This window comes from Mauremys mutica, chromosome 3 (genome assembly GCF_020497125.1).
Source record: "Mauremys mutica isolate MM-2020 ecotype Southern chromosome 3, ASM2049712v1, whole genome shotgun sequence".
In the NCBI taxonomy this organism is placed as follows: Eukaryota; Metazoa; Chordata; order Testudines; family Geoemydidae; genus Mauremys; species Mauremys mutica.
This window is the reverse complement of record NC_059074.1, coordinates 193,436,468-193,448,994: the sequence shown is the minus strand read 5'-3', so window position 1 is coordinate 193,448,994 and position 12,527 is coordinate 193,436,468. Positions and strand designations below refer to the sequence as shown.

The window sequence follows — 12,527 nt, the reverse complement described above, 5'->3', positions numbered from 1 at the left end:
GGCTTTAAAAAAACTGCACAATAATATTGTGTGGTACATTGGATTGTTTATGTTTAATCCTATCCTTTGAAAGTACATGGTTAACAAGTTTAAGCCAATGTCAATGGTGGCACCTCCATACACAGACAATGGATTTTATGAAATATACAGAGTAGGTCTAAAAACTCAGCCTGTCACCAACACACATCCCATATGCAGGGAGGTGGAGATAGCAGAAAAAGTCCATCCTAATGCATTTTTGCAGCAAGGTGAATGTAAGAGAACAGAAACCACGGTATGTTACCAATAGACTTTAATATGGATACTGGCATTAATTAGAGCCAAGTTTTTACTCCTGTAAATCATGGGGTCACTGAAAGGCGGGGAGAAGAGTTTGTAATTAGATCTTTGTGGAACTGCATTCTTAGTCTGCTGGAGATATTGGAGTCCCAGCACTTTGGATTGCTGATTATTGCAATCATCAGACATGCATACATATTCAGGAAAAGTGTTAGAAGTCTCATATTTGTATTCACTTTACTTTGACTAGACTAGAATCATAAAAGGAATGTGTAAACTAGGAGAGCCTGTTGCTGAAATGAAGTTGAATTTCCCCCCCCAGAAACTTGTGTTCATGGCAGTTTTTTGTTGGGCAGGACATTAGCCTTTTGTAATTTATTGCTTTTAGATTAAATCTGGGGAAACTCAATATTGCAGTTGAATGATTAGAGCAATACCCCTTAGAGTAATAAATTTTCTTTGGTGCTGTGTGTCTCCCGATCATGTTTCCCTTCTAATTACATTTACATAAATGATATTCTGCAAAATTAAATTAACATTCAAACTGTTACACTGGCAAGGAGAGACAAAAATTAGTTACAAACTTACATCTCTAAAAATGTCTAGTTCTTTTCATGAACTGAATCACAGTTATCCCCCAGGTGTCAGACATACAACTGAAAATTATAGTTTGTTAATCACTAATCTAGACATTCTGTTCCACTTTTGGAGGTTGATACTGCCAGGCCCTGGTTTCCACAGAGCCTCATTAAATAGAAGTAATTGGTGACAATTCAAATTTGGTGAGTTAAATGTTTATTCAAACCCAAATTTAATTTCTGCAGTTTGGGCCACGACACTTCCTCAGGGCTTCCCTAGCCTGGCTTCTGTGTAGAGCATTCCTATAATGAGGAACCAACACGATGCTCAGCAGTCTCCCACATAACTAAGAGTGCATCTACACAGCAACAAAACAAAACCGACACACACACACACAATAGCAGCAAGTCTCAGTGCCTGGGTTTGCAGGCTCGGGCTCGTGATATGGCGGTAAAAATAGACATGTAGATGTGCCAACTCAGGCTGGAACCCCAGTTCTGAAACCCACTCCCCTCTCCAGGCTTCAGAGTCTGAGCTCTGGCATGACCCAGCACATCTACCTGACTATTTTTAGCATGGTAGCACGAGCCCAAATCTGCAGACCCAGGCTCTGAGTCTCTTCCCCGGTCGTTGTTGGGGTTTTTTTTTTGGCTGGATAGATGTAACCTTAGACTCAGTACTCTAGTAACACCTTCTTGACTGGTCTGAAAAAAGATGTCCTTCCTCTCTCCATGCCCATACATAGATTCAATAGCAAAAAAATTACACTGATACACAGTGAAGGTTGGTTGCTTGGTGGTATGTCATCCCTTTGCAGAGCATTGAGTTGAGCAAAACTCAAATTTCTGAAAACCAGGAAATACACAGTGATGGGTTCCCAGGCATGCCCCATTAACACACATAGCTAAGATGACATAACTAATTATCTACCACTGTCAGCATTATTCCCCTACATGAAAAAGCACAGCCTCATGTGACACAGATTAGAGAAGCACAACAGATAGTTTAACATCTTACTGAGCCCTCATTGAATGGTGTGATGACACCTGAAGAATTAAGTTTAACAGCGGAAAGAATATGTGAGGGTTCATAACATTATCAAAAATGCAGGAGCTGGTGGATACTTACTGATATGACAGATTGCGGAGATCACCAGAGCAGAGCTTTGGACAGTATTTGTGAATAAGCTAATACCATCTGCCATCCTCCAAGAGAAAAAACAAATAGTGGGACCCACACAAGAATTGATCTAATAAAGCTCCATCAAGCATTCACAGAATGTTCGGAGCTTCCTAGAGTATGAGCTAAGTGAAGTAACCATCTTTTTTAACCAAGGGCCAGAGGAGATGAGCATGGGTTGTCCACAGGAGTAACAATGGGCCTGAGAAGCAGAAAGATGAGCAGATACACTTTGATGAACCAATAAGATATAAGAATGAAGGTCATGGACAAATGCTGAAAGCACCTAACAAATGATATGATTGAGACTGTTCACTCAGGAAGCTAGAATGGGATGTTGTGATTATGCTATGTGGGTGGGAGGGGCCATGAAGAAGATGAGAATCAAACTTGCACTGCTAGGTTGTCAGGAAAATCTGTGGGATGCCATGATATGGAACTATTTTTGCCACAGAGTTTCTGCACATTGGTTGAGCAATGTAGTTAAACATTAGTGAAATGAGCAGCCATTGCACAAAGAAAACACTGTAACCACTGCTGAAGGGTGTTACGGTCTTTAAAAACACAAGGGCCAGGAACTGAATGGCTGTTTGAGCAAAGATATACTTGGTTAGACTGGTGGCATGAATCTGCTCCTCTGATGAGGTGCTGGACGTGCGGACCAATCGTGGGATGTCAGAATAGGAAGCTTTCAAATATATGACAGCTGTCAGTACCAAAGACTTGAAACCTCAAGCAACTGGGTGGTATGATGGCTTTTCATTCTCCTCCATATCAGTCCTAAGGATGGGTTGGAATTAGTAGTAGCATCATGATCCTGGCTAAAAAGGGAGTCACCTATACGAGGAGTTTGGAAGTCTGATCCCTGCTTACATGGAGATTTAACACGGTAGGTGGAGAGGGAGGAACTGTGCTGGCAGTATCCATTATCCTAGTCCCAGCATTGCTGTCCTGACTACTCAGACACAAAACTTCCTAAACTTTCTCCCCACTCCCTTGCACAAAAAAGGGCAGCATCAAGCTAAGGGTAGGTATTGTACCTGAAGTGAGGAAAGTCACTTCCAGACTTCTACAATACGTCAACGGTGAGAAGTTCTTTAGAAAGTTTAACACTGTTTTCTCTCATGGGATCAGAAGCAATTGGGTCATGAGTGTCTGGGAACTGCAGAATGACAAATGAGGGGCTTCTCAGATCTGGGGAGCATTTAATTTAGCCAGACACCTAAAGGACCATTGTTGTCAAAAATAAATGACTGGCCCATAGGAGGCAAGGGTTGTTCAGGTACAGTAAGAGAATAGTTGCCCTGTGCAGTGGCAGTCATACTGTCAAGTGTGCCAGATCAGTTCAACATCTCTCTCACTCACCATCTCTCTCACTCATCATTTGGTACCTGATTTGAATAAAGCGACAACTACAGCTCAGAGATCAATGCATAGCGAACAACCACACAGGGGGACTATGAAGTTCCAATGGAACGTTCGGTCTACAAACATTAGGGATCTGGTCATAGTTGGTGCTGCTCTTCTGGTCAAATATTGGGTGAGTCAGGTTTACCTCTCCATGATACTGATGCAATCCCACTGAAAGCATTAGGGTTGCACTCGTAAGTGAGAGGAGAACTTGTCCCCATGTCCACAAGGCACCAAAGTGAGTAACGGGAAGAAAAGCTTTTCTCCACACATTCGTATTTCTTCGCTTCTACATTCTGAATAGCCTCATTTTGTTGTTGATGTTTGAAGATTAAATATAATGTGCAGCAAACAGATGTTAGTGATTTCATTCAGAGCTGAATACCTTTTTTCACATGGTTCAGTTATGCACCACAGGCCAAGAACTTTGGCGGCAGATAAGTGAAATCAAAAGCTGTTCTAACTAGCATACTGAGCCCATTGCCTATAAATGTTAACATTATGAGAATGGGATCAAAAGCTGAACAAGGACATTATTACATTGGGGAATTTGTTTGCCCACAAGAAGAATGAATGCAAAAGAGTGGAGAATTGGTGCTAATCGATCTATACACCAATGGCCTAAATGACTATTAATTGCAAGAGAATGCATGCTTGGGGAATAGATAGACACAGCCACAAACATATAGAGAAAACATCCAGGAAACAAATGACAAAAGACATGCTCTGAGGAAAAGAGCAAGGAAGCACTGCAACATGGCTGCTTCTTACCTGGTTTAATGGGATGGCTGACAGCTACTAAAAGGGCTGGATTTCCCCGGGAATCTGAAATAACAGGCCAGGATGGTGAAGGAAAGCCAGCTCTATATCCAGGTGGGAGTGGAGCACAAGTGTTCCAGTGTCTCTTAAGAAGTTATGTTTCGCATTGTAAATACCAATGGAAGGAAGTTAGGATGGATGCTGTTGGGATGGATCTTTGCATTTAAAATTTTATTAACGACCTAGGAGGAGTGGAGCTGTGTCTGAAATTTGCTGAAGATGCCAACCACAGAAACAGTGTAAATACCTGCATGCCTTTTTCAGAAAAAAAGTGGGAAGTAGCCTGTGAAGTGGCAGCTGGATTTTAATGTGTGCAAATGTAAAATGGTGAATTTTTATTTTAGATCGATTAAAAACTAGAATGAACTGATAATGAAAAGGACTCAGCAATTTTACATTAACGCCAAGATGGAAATTTCAGACAAAGCACCGACAACAAATGAGAAACTGGGCTGCATCAAAGGTCTCAAAGAAGACAAGGTAATATTACCATGATGCAATGGCACAAGGCCTGATGCGAAGCCCACACAAGCCAATGCAAAGACCCCCAATGAGTTTGCTGGGATTTGAATCATGTCTACATGGAGTAGCCTCATTCAGTACTGCATTCTTTTGGGGCACCTTACTTCTGAAGGGCATAGAGATTTAGGAAGAGCTATAAAACTGATAAAATAGTCCTGGGTGTCTTAGCTTCAGGGATAAGCTCTTTAGTCTCAGCCTACTGAGTTTGGAGAAGAGACTCCTGTAAGAGGTTTTCACTGGGATATACAACTACCTGTATGTCAAATGCAAATACGTGTGTGAAGATTTATTCAAACTAAGAAGCAAGAGCCTGATCCAAAGCCCACTAGAGACAATGGGAGTCATTCCACTGAATTCCAAGGGCTATTGAAGCAGGCCACAACAGGCGATCATGAGGACTCCCCTCTAATGAAAGAAGAGAAAGAAACAAAACAAAACAAAAATCCCCCAAGGTTTATGCTAATTAAATTAGGGGACTTTTTTGCCCCACAGGGGAATCAATGGAATTCTCAGCTACCTGAGGTGCTGGTACAACACACTGTACTAGGATTCAAGAGAATAAGACAGTAATAGTATCTTAGGCCTGGTCTACACTAGGAGGTTATGTCGAATTTAGCAGCGTTAAATCGAATTAACCCTTCACCCGTCCACACAACGAAGCTATTTAGTTCGACATACAGGTCTCTTTAGTTCGATTTCTGTACCCCTCCCCGACGAGGGGAGTAGCACTAAATTCGACATGGCCATGTCGAATTAGGCTAGGTGTGGATGGAATTTGACGCTAATAGCTCCGGGAGCTATCCCACAGTGCACCACTCTGTTGACGCTCTGGACAGCAGTCCGAGCTTGGATGCTCTGACCAGCCACACAGGAAAAGCCCCGGGAAAATTTGAATTCCTTTTCCTGTCTGACCAGTTTGAATCTCATTTCCTGTTTGGACATCGTGGCGAGATCGGCAGCACCGGCAACGATGCAGAGCTCTCCAGCAGAGGTGTCCATGCAATCTCAGAATAGAAAGAGGGCCCCAGCATGGACTGATCGGGAAGTCTTGGATCTGATCGCTGTGTGGGGCGATGAGTCTGTGCTTTCAGAGCTGCGCTCCAAAAAACGGAATGCAAAGATCTACGAGAAGATCTCCAAAGCCATGATAGACAGAGGATACAGCCGGGACGCAACGCAGTGCCGCGTGAAAATCAAGGAGCTGAGACAAGGCTACCAGAAGACCAAAGCGGCAAACGGACACTCCGGATCCCAACCCCAGACATGCCGCTTCTACGAGGCACTGCATTCCATTCTAGGTGCGGCCGCCACCACTACCCCACCACTGACCGTGGACTCTGAGGATGGGATAGTGTCAACGGATGGTTCCTCGGAGATGTTCGCGGACGGGGAAGATGAGGAAGGAGATGACGAGGACGAGGCAGTCGAAAGCACTTACAACGCTGATTTCCCCGACAGCCAGGATCTCTTCATCACCCTCATGGAGATCCCCTACCAACCCTCCCCAGCTTTTAACCCAGACCCTGAATCAGGGGAAGGATCAGTCGGTAAGTGCTTTAAACATGAAAACATTTATTTCTAACAGAACAGGAATATTAACTATGCGAAAAGAAGGTCAATATGAACGTGGATAGAACAGAAATCCTCTTCGGAGATCTCCACGAAGCTCTCCTGGAGGTAATCGAAAATCCTCCGCATGAGGTTCCTGGGGAGAGCGGCCTTATTGGGTCCTCCGTGGTAGCACACTCTTCCGCGCCAGGCTATCCTCTGGTACTCTGGGCTCATAGCCTCCCAGAGCATGACGGCATAGGGCCCTGGTTTTTGCTGGCTTTCACGCAGCATGCGGTCTTTATCAGTGGCAGTGATCCTCATCAGGGTGATGTCGCTCATGGTGACCTGCTTTGAATTAGGGGAATGTTAGGATTGGGACTGCTTGCCTGTTCCTTTACATAACTGTAACCGGCGGTTTACAGCCACGCGGTGGAGGTGGGACTGGGGCAGCATACAGGGATCTTTCCCGGGGACAGCCGCGAGGGGCAGAGTGCATGCTTTCCTAATGGCTGGCAGCAGGAACTGGCCAACGCTGGGAGCATTGCTTTGACCGTGAAAGGAGGGCACTGCTATAAATTAAGTTCTAAGCAGCCAAAAGTCTGCGGCTTACCATGTCTGCTTGCAACACGAATTCTGCTGTCCTGCCCCGCTTGTCTGATCTCCACTGAAAGGCCCCAGGCACTGAATGCGACGGCCGAAAAGTCGACCTTGTCCTGAATGCGCATGAGATAGGTGCTGTGCATGGTCTTGTTCACAGAGACAGACTAGACTATGTTCATTGTTTGCAAAAATGTATCTTTGTAAAGAATTCACTCCCTTTTTCCCATCACACAGCTGCGGCTGTCTCCTGACCTACCCCGGCATCCTCCTCACAGAGGCTGGCGCAGATTAGGCGGCGAAAGAAAAGGACACGGGACGAGATGTTCAAAGAATTTATGGGCTGCTCCCGAGCCGAGGCGGCCCAGCAGACCCAGTGGAGGGAGAACATTTCTCAGCACCAGCGCTCACACAGCGAACGGGAGGACAGGTGGCGGCAGGAAGACCAGCAGACGACTCAAACGCTGCTTGGACTAATGAGGGAGGAAACGGACATGCTCCGGCGCCTTGCGGATATTCTGCAGGACCGGAGGCAGGAGGACAGAGCCCCACAGCAGTCTATCTCTAACCGCCCTCCCCCGCCACAAAGTTCCATACCCCCCTCACCCAAAGTACCAAGAAGGAGGGGCGGCAGGGGCCATGAAAACTGTCATTCCACGCCTGCAGAGTGTACAAGTACAAGAAGGCTCTCATACCCAAAATTTTGATAAGTCCTTTCCTTCCCGCCTCACCCAAGCCCCTGTCCCAGTTTCATCCCCTAACTGTGTAGTTGATAATAAAAAAATACTTTTCTGTTAATTACTGTTTCCATCATGTTCTTTTAGAGGAGACTGTGTTTGAAGGGGAGGAAGGAGGTTGGTAATTGGACAGTCACCTTTACCAGGGTACAGACACGGGGGCAGGTTCAGCAGCAGGTCACACACAGTGCAGTCACTAGGCACCCTGGTCAGTCTGGGAGGTGGTTTCCATGTTCTGTGTGGGGGGGGCTATGTGACTTTGTGGCGGGGGAGGGCGGTTAGAGATCTTATGCAGCGATCCTTATCCTGGATCACAGAGCCACGCAGCAGGGGATCTGTAACCGTCCTCCCCCGCCACAAAGTCACATAGCCCCCACACACAGAGTCCCGAAAAGGAGGGGTAGCAGGCTCCGTTGAAACAACCAGTCCGCCACTGCAGACCGCTGTAGAAGCAGGAGCCTGTCATTCCTTGAGTTTAGAAGCAGTCTTTACATCACTACACACCCTACCCACCACAGTCTGCATCCCAGTTTCAACCCTTTACCGCTAAATCAGTAATAAAGAAAATGGTATTAATTAACAAAGTTCCAAAGTATTTTATTTTTAAACGTGTGTTGGAAGGGGGGAACGGGGGTAACTGCAGAGGATAGTCAACATTAACTGGGTAAAGAAACGGGGGCAGGTTCAGCTTCTCTGTAAACAAACTTAATAGTCACAGGTTACCCTGCTCCCTGAGGAGCCTTGCTTTCAAAGCCTCCCGTATGCACAGCGCTTCCTGCTGGACTCTTCTAATTGCACGGCTGTCTGGCTGGGCGTAATCAGCAGCCAGGCAATTTGCCTCAACCTCCCATCCCGCCATAAAGGTCTCCTCCTTGCTCTCACAGAGATTGTGGAGCACACAGCAAGCTGCAATAACAATGGGGATATTAGTTTCGCTGAGATCTGAGCGAGTCAGTAAGCTTCTCCATCTCCCCTTGAGATGCCCGAAAGCACACTCCACAACCATTCTGCACTTGCTCAGCTGGTAGTTGAAGAGTTCTTTGTCACTGTCCAGGGCGCCTGTATAGGGCTTCATGAGCCAGGGCATTAGCGGGTAGGCTGGGTCCCCGAGGATCACTATAGGCATCTCCACATCCCCAACAGTTATTTTGTGGTCCAGGAAGAAACTACCTTCCTGCAGGCGTCTAAACAGACCAGAGTTCCTGAAAACACGCGCGTCATGAACCTTGCCCGGCCATCTGACGTTGATGTTGGTAAAACGTCCCCTATGGTCCACCAGTGCTTGCAGCACCATTGAAAAGTAGCCCTTTCGGTTAATATACTGGCTGGCCTGGTGGTCCGGTCCCAGGATAGGGATGTGAGTTTCATCTATAGCCCCACCACAGTTTGGGAATCCCATCACGGCGAAGCCATCTATGATGACCTGAACGTTTCCCAGGGTCACTACCTTTGAGAGCAGTAGCTCAACGATTGCGTTGGCTACTTGCATCACAGCAACCCCCACGGTAGATTTGCCCATGCCAAAGTGGTTCACTACTGACCGGTAGCTATCTGGTGTTGCAAGTTTCCAGAGGGCTATGGCCACTCGCTTCTGCACAGTCAGGGCTGCTCGCATCCAGGTGTCCTTGCACTTCAGGGCAGGGGACAGCAACTCACACAGTTCAAGGAAAGTTCCCTTACGCATCCTAAAGTTTCGCAGCCACTGTGATTCATCCCAGACCTGCAGCACTATGCGGTCCCACCAGTCCTGCTTGTTTCCCGGGCCCAGAATCGCCGTTCCACAGCATGAACATGACCCATTGCCACCATGATCTCCACGGCGTGGGATACCATGCTGTGTGAGAGGTCTGTGCCACTTTCTGTCTTCATGTCCTCACCGAGCTGCCGTAGCCTCCTCGCCCGATTTCTCAGCATCTGACTGTGAAAAACGTGGACAATAAGGTGCGAGGAGTTGACAACGGCCATAAGTGCAGCGATGATCGCAGCGGGCTCCATGCTCACAGTGCTGTGGCGTCCGCGCTGTCACTCACCAGAAAAGAGTGCAAACTGTTTGCCCGCCGGCGGGAGTTACCCAAAACCACCCTCGACACATTTTTTTTCCCCAGCAGGCATTGGGGGCTCGACCCAGAATTCCAATGGGCAGCGGGGACTGCGGGAACTGTGGGATAGCTGCCCACAGTGCACCGCTTCCAATGTCGACGCTTGCCCCGTTAGTGTGGACTCACAAAGTCGAATTACTGTCCTTAGTGTGGATACACACGTTCGACTTTGTAATATCGGTTCCACAAATTCGATTTAAGTAGAATCGAACTACTCTGGTAGTGTAGACATACCCTTAGTGTAGAAATGTAATTAGATACTGAACTATAGTGATTCTCACTCACATCCATAGGGTTAAACTGATTATCAAATAAAGTCAGGAAAACAACATATTCTGAGAACTGAGCAGACATAATGAGCTGAGAGCAACTTGGGGTATTTTACACAATCAATTTCCTGCAGAAGGTGGGACTTGGTTGGCCTAGGTCTTGATGGCTTTTCCTTCTTCTCATCTTACAATGGCATCTTAGCAGAATGTTGCAGCTTTATTGAAAACAAATATATGGGGCTAAATTCTGCCATTGGATGTGCCTACCTGACTCCCACAAAATCCATGGGATGTGCACACCGGTATCCAAAGGCGAAATTGGCACTGTGTTTTAGAGCTGGGAGGGAAAAGGTTTTCCCACCTTTGGAAAATTCTGGTGATTTTGAAAAATATTTCCTTTTCAAAAGTCAAAATCTTAAATATTTTCATGAACCAATAAGCCAAAGAAAATTTCATCTCAGGTCTGTCAAAACATTTCATTTAGATAATTTCAAAACATTGTTTCAGTTTTGACCCTTTAAAATTATTTTTTGTTGTTATAAAATAAAATTCTAAATTAACAGTTGTTTCAAGTGCAGAACTTTTCATTTTAAAAAATCTCAAAACAGGAAGTATTGATAATTTTTAAAAAAATTACTTAACAGGAAATTAGACATCTTCAACCCTTTCCCGAAAGGGTCTTGGTTTCAACAAATCTGCATTTTTTAATGAAAAGAGGTTTTGTTAAAAATTCTTGACCAGCTCTACTGGTTTGTTATTGAGTAAAGAAAAAAAATGGATATTGACCAATATCACCAGTGATTTTAAGCTGGCACTTGTAGCTGAAACCCTACTGGAACAAAAGAATGTGGCATGTTATTCTCTGGTTTGCTGGCATTTTGGGAATATCCTCCCTATGAACCTAATTCAAGCCCATTGAAGCCTATGGAAAGGCTTCCATTGACCTCAACCTGCTTTGGATAAAGGCCTATATACAAGTAAAGAAAAGGCAGCTTTGTACAGGGTCAGAACTCACCTCTACCTATTGCAACAGAAGGTCTAGTGAGATGCTTAGCTTAGTGCAATATTATCATCGGAATGAGAAGTCTGTCTCTTGGCTAAAAGAACAGTGTTTGTAATTTGCCATAATGTCCAGGATTAATGTTGTCCTTTAAAAAAATTGTTTTCTTTTGTTTTGTGTAAATAAAGCTTCTCTCTAGTGCTGTCGTGATGCTGTCTTTAATTAGATACAGGAAAGGAGAGCCTGACAAAGTTTAAGATCATTAGTAAGAATCACATATAATCTTGGAGCATGAAATCTGAAAATAGAAGAAATAACATTAAAGCATTCCTCAAGCTAATACTCTAAAAGGAACATGATAAGTTCTCCTAATTGAGTGAATGTGGCCTGCTTTCAAAGCAAACAACCATTCTGATATTTCAGGGTTTGTTTATTTTCATGGAATAGAGTCAGGTGGTGAAACCCTCTACTTTATAATAATATATGAATAATTGTATTTCCTGTAGGACATGGCTCCTCCCCCTTGCCTCACCAAGATTCTCCAGGCACTATGTGATAACAGTCTCTAAAAGTTTAAATAAAACCACATTGTGTTTACCTTTTCTCTGGTAATATTTTACTTTATATTAATGAGCCATTTGGAAGAGGAAGCCAATGAGTTACATAGCCCACAGGCTCCCACACTTCCTTACATCTTAATAGGGAGATTCTCTACAAGACCATTTCCTCTCCCATTCATGATCATGTAACATGTGGCAACTACAGCAATTGATTGCTTATGTGGAAAAGTACAGAATATAGTTTGGATCTTCAGTGGTATTGACTTCAATGGACGTACTTGCCTGCTTCTCTCATAGCCATGTTGTCTTCCTCACTGCCCGCTACATATGAAACACCCTTTCTGTACTGGTCTATAAGGTCATTACACCCTCCTCCTTCAAATCCCACCTCAAGACCTACTTCTTTGGTGACACCCATGAGAAAGGAGAGGCTGAGGAACAGTTATGTATAGTTGTGGTAGTATTTATAGATAGAGTTAATAAAACTTTTATAAATGGTATATATTTGCATTTTCTTCCTTCACCGTCAATATGTTGCTCAATTTCTTAGATTGTAAGACCCGGCAGACACCGTGACTAGGTACTTGTGCAGTACTTAACATAACATGCCTCTGACCCTAACTGAGGGACAAAACAAATGAAAGAAGAAATGCTGGGGGATTTTCTTTTTTTGACAAATTTTCTTTTAGTTGAAAAGACATTATCCATTAATTTTTGTGTGTGCAAATTTGGTAAGCCCTACAAACAGCAAATAAAGTAATAATGCTATATACATGGTATTTTCTATGTAGCACTAAATTGTCTATACAAAGCTATGCTAGTGTGTTTTATTTACATGGAAAATTCATAAAGTATCAAATTCAAAACCAACCAAACAAATAGCAATGCTCTTTTAGCAAAACCGGCTCCCTGTATTTTCTAAAAAC

The 12,527-nt window shown here is 44.4% G+C and overlaps 1 long non-coding RNA gene across 1 annotated transcript in view; it reads right to left on the bottom strand.

Annotated features, from left to right (window-relative positions):
• Positions 1-12,527, bottom strand: part of LOC123367027 — a 113,983-nt gene that overhangs the window by 37,541 nt on the left and 63,915 nt on the right. The window lies entirely within an intron of this gene.